Source organism: Xenopus laevis, chromosome 1S (genome assembly GCF_017654675.1).
Source record: "Xenopus laevis strain J_2021 chromosome 1S, Xenopus_laevis_v10.1, whole genome shotgun sequence".
NCBI lineage: Eukaryota > Metazoa > Chordata > Amphibia > Anura > Pipidae > Xenopus > Xenopus laevis.
The window spans coordinates 119,134,112-119,143,818 of record NC_054372.1 but is presented as its reverse complement, the minus strand read 5'-3'; the positions used below and the strand labels follow the sequence as shown (position 1 = coordinate 119,143,818).

The following is a 9,707-nucleotide window of genomic DNA, read 5'->3' as shown; positions in this document are numbered from 1 at the left end:
ATAACCAGCAGGGGTCAGTCACTTACGTTAAAGTTTCATTTTGTGCTAGAATGAAACAATGGCAACATTTGTACTGAATGGGAATACTCAATATGCTTTACCAGTAATATATTCTCTGCAAGTGCATATATATTTAAAATCAGCCACTTTATTCAAACATTGAAAATCATAAAATTTATCATCCACCACACACATAAAAACCCCAATGTTACCTTAGATCATATATTTCAAGACTGGCACCTTCCTGTCTGGCTGGGTTTATTAGTGATGCTTCCATATAGTATATATTTACAGGTCACTAATCATCATGCTCTGCTCCTGTTCCTTAGAACTGTTTGAGTAAGGATATGACAAGCCGGGGCTCAAATATGATCAAACTCTCATCTCTATATCATTCTCTCTCTCCTTTTCATTCTAGAATTCGTGTCTGGTGAGCAGAAGGTTCTACAAAGATCCGGAAAATTGAATAAAGCCACGGGATACACATTTACCAGCTATGACGGACTTGCCTGAATTAAACGTGTTCCTGGAAAAGACTTTCTGTATATCAGCAAATACTTGTAGCATCCAAAAAACTATATTAAATAAACTATTTTAATGTTGAAAACTCTGCAGCCTATTCATCTTTTACAGATACCCATTCTGAATATTCATCATCTTATAAAACACATACAGTATTTATAGTCTCCATTCATATCTGCATATTATTATATAAGATGTATAAATTCAGTGGTGTATATGGAAGTTACTAGGACCCACAGCAAACTCATTTCTGTGTCCCCCTAAAATTTGGGGGACCACATTACTGTGGCTGAATCAGCCCCATGTCTTACCATGATCTTTATAACATTAACGAAGTCCCTTCGATTTTTATTTTCCTGATATTTCACTTATTTTGGGCTCCCCTTTCTTGACTTTCACTCTGAATACCCTGTGATGTTAACCGTGAAACATTAAATAATTCATTTAGAGGGTACAGAACAGTCAAAACCTAAATCTAAATTCAATGAAAGAATTTGGATTTGCTCATGTTTAAACAACATAAAATATGCTATTTGTTCACTACAGTGAATACGGTACATGGGCAAAGTTTGGCCTGGGCAAATAACTAAGAGCAAGCATTTAGCATTTCCAGTAGAATAAGTGAAAGAGAATATTATGTCTATATACTGCCCTCTGTCTCTTTCATCTCTAGTGTTGCTAGTTGTTGCCCATACTACAGAAAATAGAATTTGTACCTACTACACACAGTACTGTGCCAATAAGATATGCCCTTTTTTTGCACAGTAACCTGTGTGCTTGAGTTGGTAGAATTGTTGCAGTTTAATTATTATTAAGTAGAGAAAAAGATAAGGACCGCACAGCTCACCGTTCCCCCCTCGCGATTCAGGTGCACAGTCCAGCAGTGTCCCCACTGTAGATTCAACGAAAAGCTCAAGAAAAGAGACGGCACTTCTGAAACTTGGGATTTATTCGAGTTCCTGCAAAAAACCTGTTTTTTGCAGGAACTCGAATAAATCCCAAGTTTCAGAAGTGCCGTCTCTTTTCTTGAGCTTTTCGTAATTATTATTAACATGTATTTTTATAGCACCAACATATTTCCCAGCTCTGTGTACAAAGCCATGATGCCATCCGTATACTTACAGACAGTTTTTAGGCAGATGTAGTAACAAGTAAATAAGCAGGTTAAGCACTTACAAGGGCATTGGTGTGTTGAGCTCCAATTTTGTGTTTTTCATTGATATTGAGACATTGCCAGGTGTCCAGGGAATGGCACCACCTGAAATCAGAGGGACCCCTTAGAGGAAGTATACCCCTGTATTAAATGGCTGTATACTGATGATAAAAGTACAGGCTTACAATGTGTACGTATATTAATGTGGCTTATCAAATTTTATGATCATAACTTTGTTACTAAAAACCCCTGTTTTTGTAAACACAGGCACTTGCATATATACCGAATTACTTATGAGACAGGGGACCAGGGGATGTGCATTGATTAATTGGCCAAATCAGTAGCACTTACATTTTAACTTAGCCTTGGAGTGTACCCACAACCCCCCTTTTTTGTATTGTAGCCAGAAGCTGCAGGCTAAGCTTCATGTGATTTGTAGAACCCCCACACCCGCCCCTTTAAACAAATGGTGGTCCTGTGCTTTTAAAAAAGGTGTTGGTTTGGGCAGTCTTTCTGCAAAAGCTAGTGTCGGGGGAGGATCTAGCCCTGACTGAAACCAAGGTTCAGGAGACACTGATTACAAGTAATGCTACTATGCAGAGAGGTACAAGACTTTTTATACTATGACCAGAGGTAAACAAGTTAGGGACCACCGTGTGACGTAGTATGGTGGCTTATCAACTTTATGATCATAACTTTGTAACTGAAAACCCCTGCTTTTGTAAATACATTCACTTGCATATATACTGAATTACTTGTGAGACAGGGGACCAGAGAATGTGCATTGATTAATTGGCCAAATTAGTAGCACTACTATTGTTTTGAAACACATTTTAACTTAGCCTTGGAGTGCTCCCACAACCCCCCTTTTTTGTATTTTACATATATTAATGCATGTATGCAGGGTTGGGCTGGGGGCCTGGGGCCCACCGGGGCAGCTGCTTTGGGACCCCACACTGCCCCCACAGGCCCCCTGTGTCCCATTGGCAAAGACAAGCTGGCCGGGTCCTCCCCCACTCCACAGCTACAACCCCCCTCTGGCCCCCCGCACATACCTTTTTCCTGTTCGCTGCCATAACCGGGGGCCGGGAGGGAGGTAGGAGGGATGGCGCTAATAGCGGGACTTGGGGCAGCAGGGCCCAGTTTGACCCTGCACATATGTATTTTCAGTTGTAATCCCTATATATGCAGTGCTGAGTAATACAAGTTGGACACATAGTTATACATATTGGAGTTGTATAAAGCTGGCCATAGACGCAAAGATCCAATCGTACGAATCATCATATGATCGGATTTCTCCATCTCCCGACCTACCACTAACCATTCTGATCAAATAAAGTACAAAAGAACAGATCAGCCAATGTTCTGCCCCTGACAGCAATCGTACGAAAGTTATGTCTGACAAAAGCTAGTGACAGTCTCCCTCTGAAAATCGTACGATCGGCAATACACGCAGAGATATTATTGGAAGCCGACAGAAATCTTTTAACCTGTCCGATCAACCAAACGACCGATCTCTGCCGGACGAAAAATGTCGGGACTCTCCACACACGGTCCGAAAATCGTACGAATCCTCGATTCGTATGATGAGATCTTTGCGTCTATGGCCAGCTTAATAGGTTGTCATGCTTTGGTACTACCTTATTATTACTAACTAGACATTAAGCCCGTTAAATTAACGGGCGCTAGAACATATCCGTGGGCAGGGCCGGGCCAAGGTAGTTTGGCACCCTAGGCAAGGACTTCAATTAGCGCCCCCCTCATCTTGTATTACCATTTCCCACCTTACCATTACAGTTTTTTAATAAACAAACCTTACAACACATTGATGAAACTTTTCATTTATATAAATATTGCCCCCAAATCTGTACTTGTGCCAGCAGTCAGCCATAAATATGCCCCCAAATCTGTAATTGTGCCAGCAGTCAGCCATAAATATGCCCCCAAATCTGTACCTGTGCCAGCAGTCAGCCATAAATATGCCCCCAAATCTGTACCTGTGCCAGCAGTCAGCCATAAATATGCCCCCAAATCTGTACCTGTTGTGCCAGCAGTCAGCCATAAATATGCCCCCAAATCTGTACCTGTGCCAGCAGTCAGCCATAAATATGCCCCCAAATCTGTAATTGTGCCAACAGTCAGCCATAAATATGCCCCCACATCTGTAATTGTGCCAGCAGTCAGCCATAAATATGCCCCCAAATCTGTAATTGTGCCAGCAGTCAGCCATAAATATGCCCCCAAATCTGTACCTGTGCCAGCAGTCAGCCATAAATATGCCCCCAAATCTGTACCTGTGCTAGCAGTCAGCCATAAATATGCCCCCAAATCTGTACCTGTTGTGCCAGCAGTCAGCCATAAATATGCCCCCAAATCTGTACCTGTTGTGCCAGCAGTCAGCCATAAATATGCCCCCAAATCTGTACCTGTGCTAGCAGTCAGCCATAAATATGCCCCCAAATCTGTACCTGTTGTGCCAGCAGTCAGCCATAAATATGCCCCCAAATCTGTACCTGTGCCAGCAGTCAGCCATAAATATGCCCCCAAATCTGTACCTGTTGTGCCAGCAGTCAGCCATAAATATGCCCCCAAATCTGTACCTGTGCCAGCAGTCAGCCATAAATATGCCCCCAAATCTGTAATTGTGCCAGCAGTCAGCCATAAATATGCCCCCAAATCTGTAATTGTGCCAGCAGTCAGCCATAAATATGCCCCCAAATCTGTAATTGTGCCAGCAGTCAGCCATAAATATGCCCCCAAATCTGTACCTGTGCCAGCAGTCAGCCATAAATATTCCCCCAAATCTGTACCTGTGCTAGCAGTCAGCCATAAATATGCCCCCAAATCTGTACCTGTGCTAGCAGTCAGCCATAAATATGCCCCCAAATCTGTACCTGTTGTGCCAGCAGTCAGCCATAAATATGCCCCCAAATCTGTACCTGTGCCAGCAGTCAGCCATAAATATGCCCCCAAATCTGTAATTGTGCCAGCAGTCAGCCTTAAATATGGCCCCAAATCTGTACCTGTGCCCCGGCTCCCCCCACACCAGAAATCATCGAGCTGTAGTAGTGACAATACCTGTCATCCGCTGGGTGTCGTCGGGGGTGCCAGGATGACCAGGAAGGCAGCGGGCCCATCCAATGCGCTGATGTGATGCAGGTTCCCCCTGTGTGGAGCTAGCAGGCAGGACGGGCTGTTATCCCGAACTCTCGCACGGAGCGCATCGCTACCAGGCTCACAGAGCCGCACTGGAATGGGAGCAGCGGAGGGGTGAAAGTGAGAATTTTGAGGGGCTCCTTGTCTGCTGCACCGGCCGCTTCCAGCCGATCAAAGCCGTTAATGTGGAACTTGCCGTAGAGCACCTTAAGCTGACTGTGCATCCACGGGTAGTCGTGCAGCGGGATACAGTCCCCGGGGCGCAGCAGGAACACTCCCATGCCGAAGCACGAAGTCTCACAGATGTGCATGTAAGTCATGGGCGGCCGCGGGCCCTTCCCTCCCAAGCCGACTCGCCGAGTCGCTCCCAGGACCCAGACCCACATCTTCCGCCCCGCACCTGGCACATTTTCCACAGCTGTCCCAAGTTCTCCTCTGACAGGCCCAGACCGACCCCTCCGCTGCTGTGAAAACTCTGCCGGGCCACCTTCTGTGCGAGAGAGCTCAAGGCATTTCCCTCCGGCTCCTGCCTGCGCGGAGCACTGGATTAGCCTAGAACCGACTTGCTCCCTTCCTATTGGCTGCGCTAGAACATATATTGCTATGTTGCTAGGAGATGCACATGCGCAGTAGCGCATTTCCACGGACACAGGGACTGGGACTGGATGCAGAGACACTTGGACTTTATTATATAGGATAACTCTTATGTTAGATAGTTGGATACTCCAAAGTCAAGCTATATTTCTGCTGATGATTAATGACCAGCTACTTTCTACTAAGTGATAATCCTGAAGCAACTGGAAGGCCCAAAATACCTTGTAATATGTTTAATTTTCTGTAGCTCCAGCAGGTGTCACTATTATACTTGATATTACAACTTGCACTAATAGTCTAACAAATTTTAATAGAGACCTTTCATCTAGCAGCAGCACATTTCTAGATGCTAGAATTCTGGGAAGCAATACACTCTGGGTATAAAAATATCAATAACTGTGTTATTTATGTATATACTGTTATTATATTTGGCCCATATAGGAGGATATTAGGCAGAGTTATTTGGACTAGTGATGCATGGGTTAAAATTTATTTGACCAGTTCCAAGGTAATGTGCTGCAGAAAATATAATGACTATATAAATAAATATGAATATGGGGTCTAGGACTTCAGGTAGGTTTTGTTTCCTTACAGGAACTGACTATACATACCTATAAATATGAAGTACAACAAAAATCATGTCAACGTCGCCCACTTGTGTGCCCTGCAGTCTATATACAGTACATTATACATAGTGCTCCTCCCTCAAACTTTAAATTCTTCAGTGGGGTTATAACAATTGTGCTGTATCTTCCCAGTCAGTAATGCAAAAAAATGAATATCCCCCCGTTAGTGTCAATTTTGCTTAACTTCTCCTGCTATTCTTATCAAGGATTTACCGGATACCTGTCTAGTAGTCAATTTAGAAATCTGCAGGCAGTGCTAGCTTACAAATAATCAAGTTTTATAGTCCTTTTTTAGATTAAAACCCATTTTGACTTTATTTTGGCCTCTGTGGTACCACTGTATTTCTTTCTATTGTCATGCCACACTCCAGCTTATTACCAGTGTGGCACTACAGAACATTTTTGTGCATACATTTCATCAGATGCCAAAAGTGATCATAGACAAAATGCTGCATTATGATGCCTTTGTCAAGATTTTTAAAGTGAGCAGTTTTTAAGGAGCAAATACTGTAGGGGATTTATACATAAAATAAATGCACCTCTAATGAAACAATTAATATCTTTTACATGAATTATGTTTTCTTTGAAGCAGAAGTTTAAGGTTTTATTGCAGTCTTTCCCTTACTGTATTTCATCATCCACCATGTACTGCCTTAAACTCCTAAACATGTTCAACCTCAACAACTATATTACAATATAAGGCAGTCCTATCCAGGATACATGATTTTACATTCATACTCTATAGCAGTGCTGTCCAAGTTCTGTGGTACCGAGGGCCAACATTTTACTGGCCTATGTGGAGGAGGGCAGATAATGGAAGTCAGTGTTGGCCACTCCCCCTTTTAAACCACACCCACTGTAAACCACACCCACATTACCACAAGAACTTTTAAGATCATATCCACATTAACGGTGGTAGCACACCAAAAAAGCAAATGGTTGGTGCTCACTGCAGGGAAATCCCTCATCACTCATATGTGAAAAATCAAAGTCATGTTAAAAATACCCTTAAATCCATATGCCTCATCCTCCCCTGTGGATAATACAACAACCCCCCAACACATGATTAAACACCTTAGGGGCCCTTAACAACAATTTCCAAATGCTAACAAATCCCAAGAACAAACCCCTAACAGGCTTACATTCCACAGGTAGCATAGGGAAAGCAGAGAATGGCACACACACGCAGCACTGGGCAAGCAGAGAATGGCACACACAGGGAGGCAGGGCCGGGCCAAGGTATTTTTGCACCCTAGGCAAAGGCTTCAATCAGTGCCCCCCCACCCAGTCCTGCATTACCATTTTCCACCTTACCAGTCATATAGCCCCCTGTACCTGTGCCAGCACCTATCATATTGCCTCCATTTGTACCTATACCAATGGCAGTAAATCCCCCAGAGTGCCCCCAGGCCCCAATCTGTACCTGTGCCAGCATAAGCCAAAACATCCATCATATTTTTACCCCCCAATCTGTACCTATGCCAGCGGCAACCAAAATAATCCATCATATTGCCCCAATTTGTATCTGTTCCAGCAGTAGCCAAAAATCCATCATATTGCCCTCAAACATCTGTGTACCTGTGCCAGCAGCCCCATATTGCCCCATGTACCTGAGCCAGCAGCAACCAATCCCTTATATTGCCTCCAATCTGTACCTGTGCCAGCATCAGCCAAAAAAATACACACTATTGCCTCCATATATGTACTTGTGCCAGCAGCAGCCAAATATCCATCATATCATCTGTTTACCTGTGCAAGTAGCAGCCAAGATATTGCCCACAAATATGTACCTGTGTTAGCAGCTGGGAGTGAATCTGTCTGGAACAGGGGGTTTATAAAGTTGAAAAACTATTAAAGGCCAAGTAAATCAGGGTTTAAAAAATGAAGAAAGGAAATTCCCCTTAAAAGTGTGCCCCCCCATGATTGTGCCCTAGGCGGGCGCCTACTCTGCCTGCCCCTAGTTCCAGCCCTGCAGGGAGGGAAGGCAGAACAGAGCAGGAGACAAGTAAAGCTCTCAGTCTAATATGTACTACATACAGTGACACAGTGCTGGTGCCTCATTTGCATAAATATTTATATAAAGTGTGAACAGGTGAACAATGTGGGCAGTTTCAGTCTGGGTCTCAGGTGTGAACAGTACAGGATTTTAGGATATAAACAATAGAGGTGTCACAAGTGTGAACAATACAGGAGGATCATAGGTGTGATCAATACAGGGGATTAGAGTCTGAATTTGAGGTTTAAACAATGCAGGGTGCAGTTTATCTCTACAGTCATACTTTTTAAATTTTACATATGGCAAGCAGACACAGCATCTGGGTGGCCAAAGAAGGGGGGGTCGCGGGCCGCATGGAGCCAGTGGGCCGCCAGTTGGACAGCCCTGCTCTATAGCTATCCCTATGCATCTTTAGTGTGTTAGTATTCATTAACTCTATAATGTAAACAGTGTCGGACTGGCCCACTGGGATACCAAGAAAACTCCCGGCGGGCCCAGGTGTCAGTGGCCCCTCATGCTGCTAAACATTTGGCCCATTTTATGGTCATTCCCTATTTCTATGAGAACAAAGTGGCTAAATAGATGGAATAATGGATTATAGTATGTAAAGAAAAGAGACTAGAAGAATAGAGGTTGAGTGAGTGAGGAAGAATAATAGTACTGAGAGTGGACCCCTGGTCTAAGATTTTTGGGTGGGCCCCTGGTGTCCCAGTCCGACACCGACATGACTGTATTCAGTACTGTTAGATGCCTTTTAATTTGTCAGATTTGAAAATCACTATGAATGGCAGGGGTTTAGATCAATCCTTCCCATATGCACAATGGAGAAGCTAAATAAGAGCTCTAGAAGATGGTTTTACACTTTGTAATCCAACATAATCCAACATAATCCAGCATTGATTTATTTAATTTGATTTCTGGGGTTTGAAGCCATCGTTACAGACAAGAATATGAACTATGCACAGAACACACTCAGAACGAAAAAAGCGTAGCGTCCTTTTATGGTTGTGAATAATAACGTGTTATATGTTTTTTTATCTCTATAAAGCAATGAATATGTTGGCAGTCATATACCATACATGATTTGAATTACCTGCTAAAAGGCTTGCAGTGTGTTATCTGACTTCAGCAAACATTAAGTTGCAGTCATGTTTTTGTTAATAATGGTAAGTGGTATCTGTCAGAAATTCAACTTTCTTTACCATGAATATGACGAGTGAGGAACAGGTCAAGTAAAGCATTTTATAACCCTAGAAATACATTTAAAGAATGAAGAATTAGTTCCATTCTTATTGTCCTTTATAAACTGATAAAAAATTAAAAAAGCACACTCGGCACTTATTATTAAAACATAGAACTATGGTGTTGGTCTAGTACAGCAGCTCTGTAAAGCTCAGCCCCTTACCCACCATCAAATATTCCCTCTGAACATGCAGGTTCTAGGTGGCCCGAGTCCTAACATGATGAAATACCTTTGTATTGCAAATTCACGGGTTCAGGTTTTGGATAAGCATATACTATAGATTCTGATCCAGCCAGACACACGTGCGAAGGCAACAGATATTCACACTGGAAGGTAAGTACAGGATGAATGGGTGTCAGGATAAAGTAATATCTGTTTTTGTTTTGTTTCTGTACAGACTTCATGGATAATGACTGA

At 43.0% G+C, this 9,707-nt stretch overlaps 1 pseudogene; it reads right to left on the bottom strand.

Moving 5' to 3' along the window:
• Positions 1–886: 886 nt before the first annotated feature.
• On the bottom strand, positions 887–5,469 carry LOC121398966 (annotated as a pseudogene).
• Between the last annotated feature and the right edge of the window lie 4,238 nt (positions 5,470–9,707).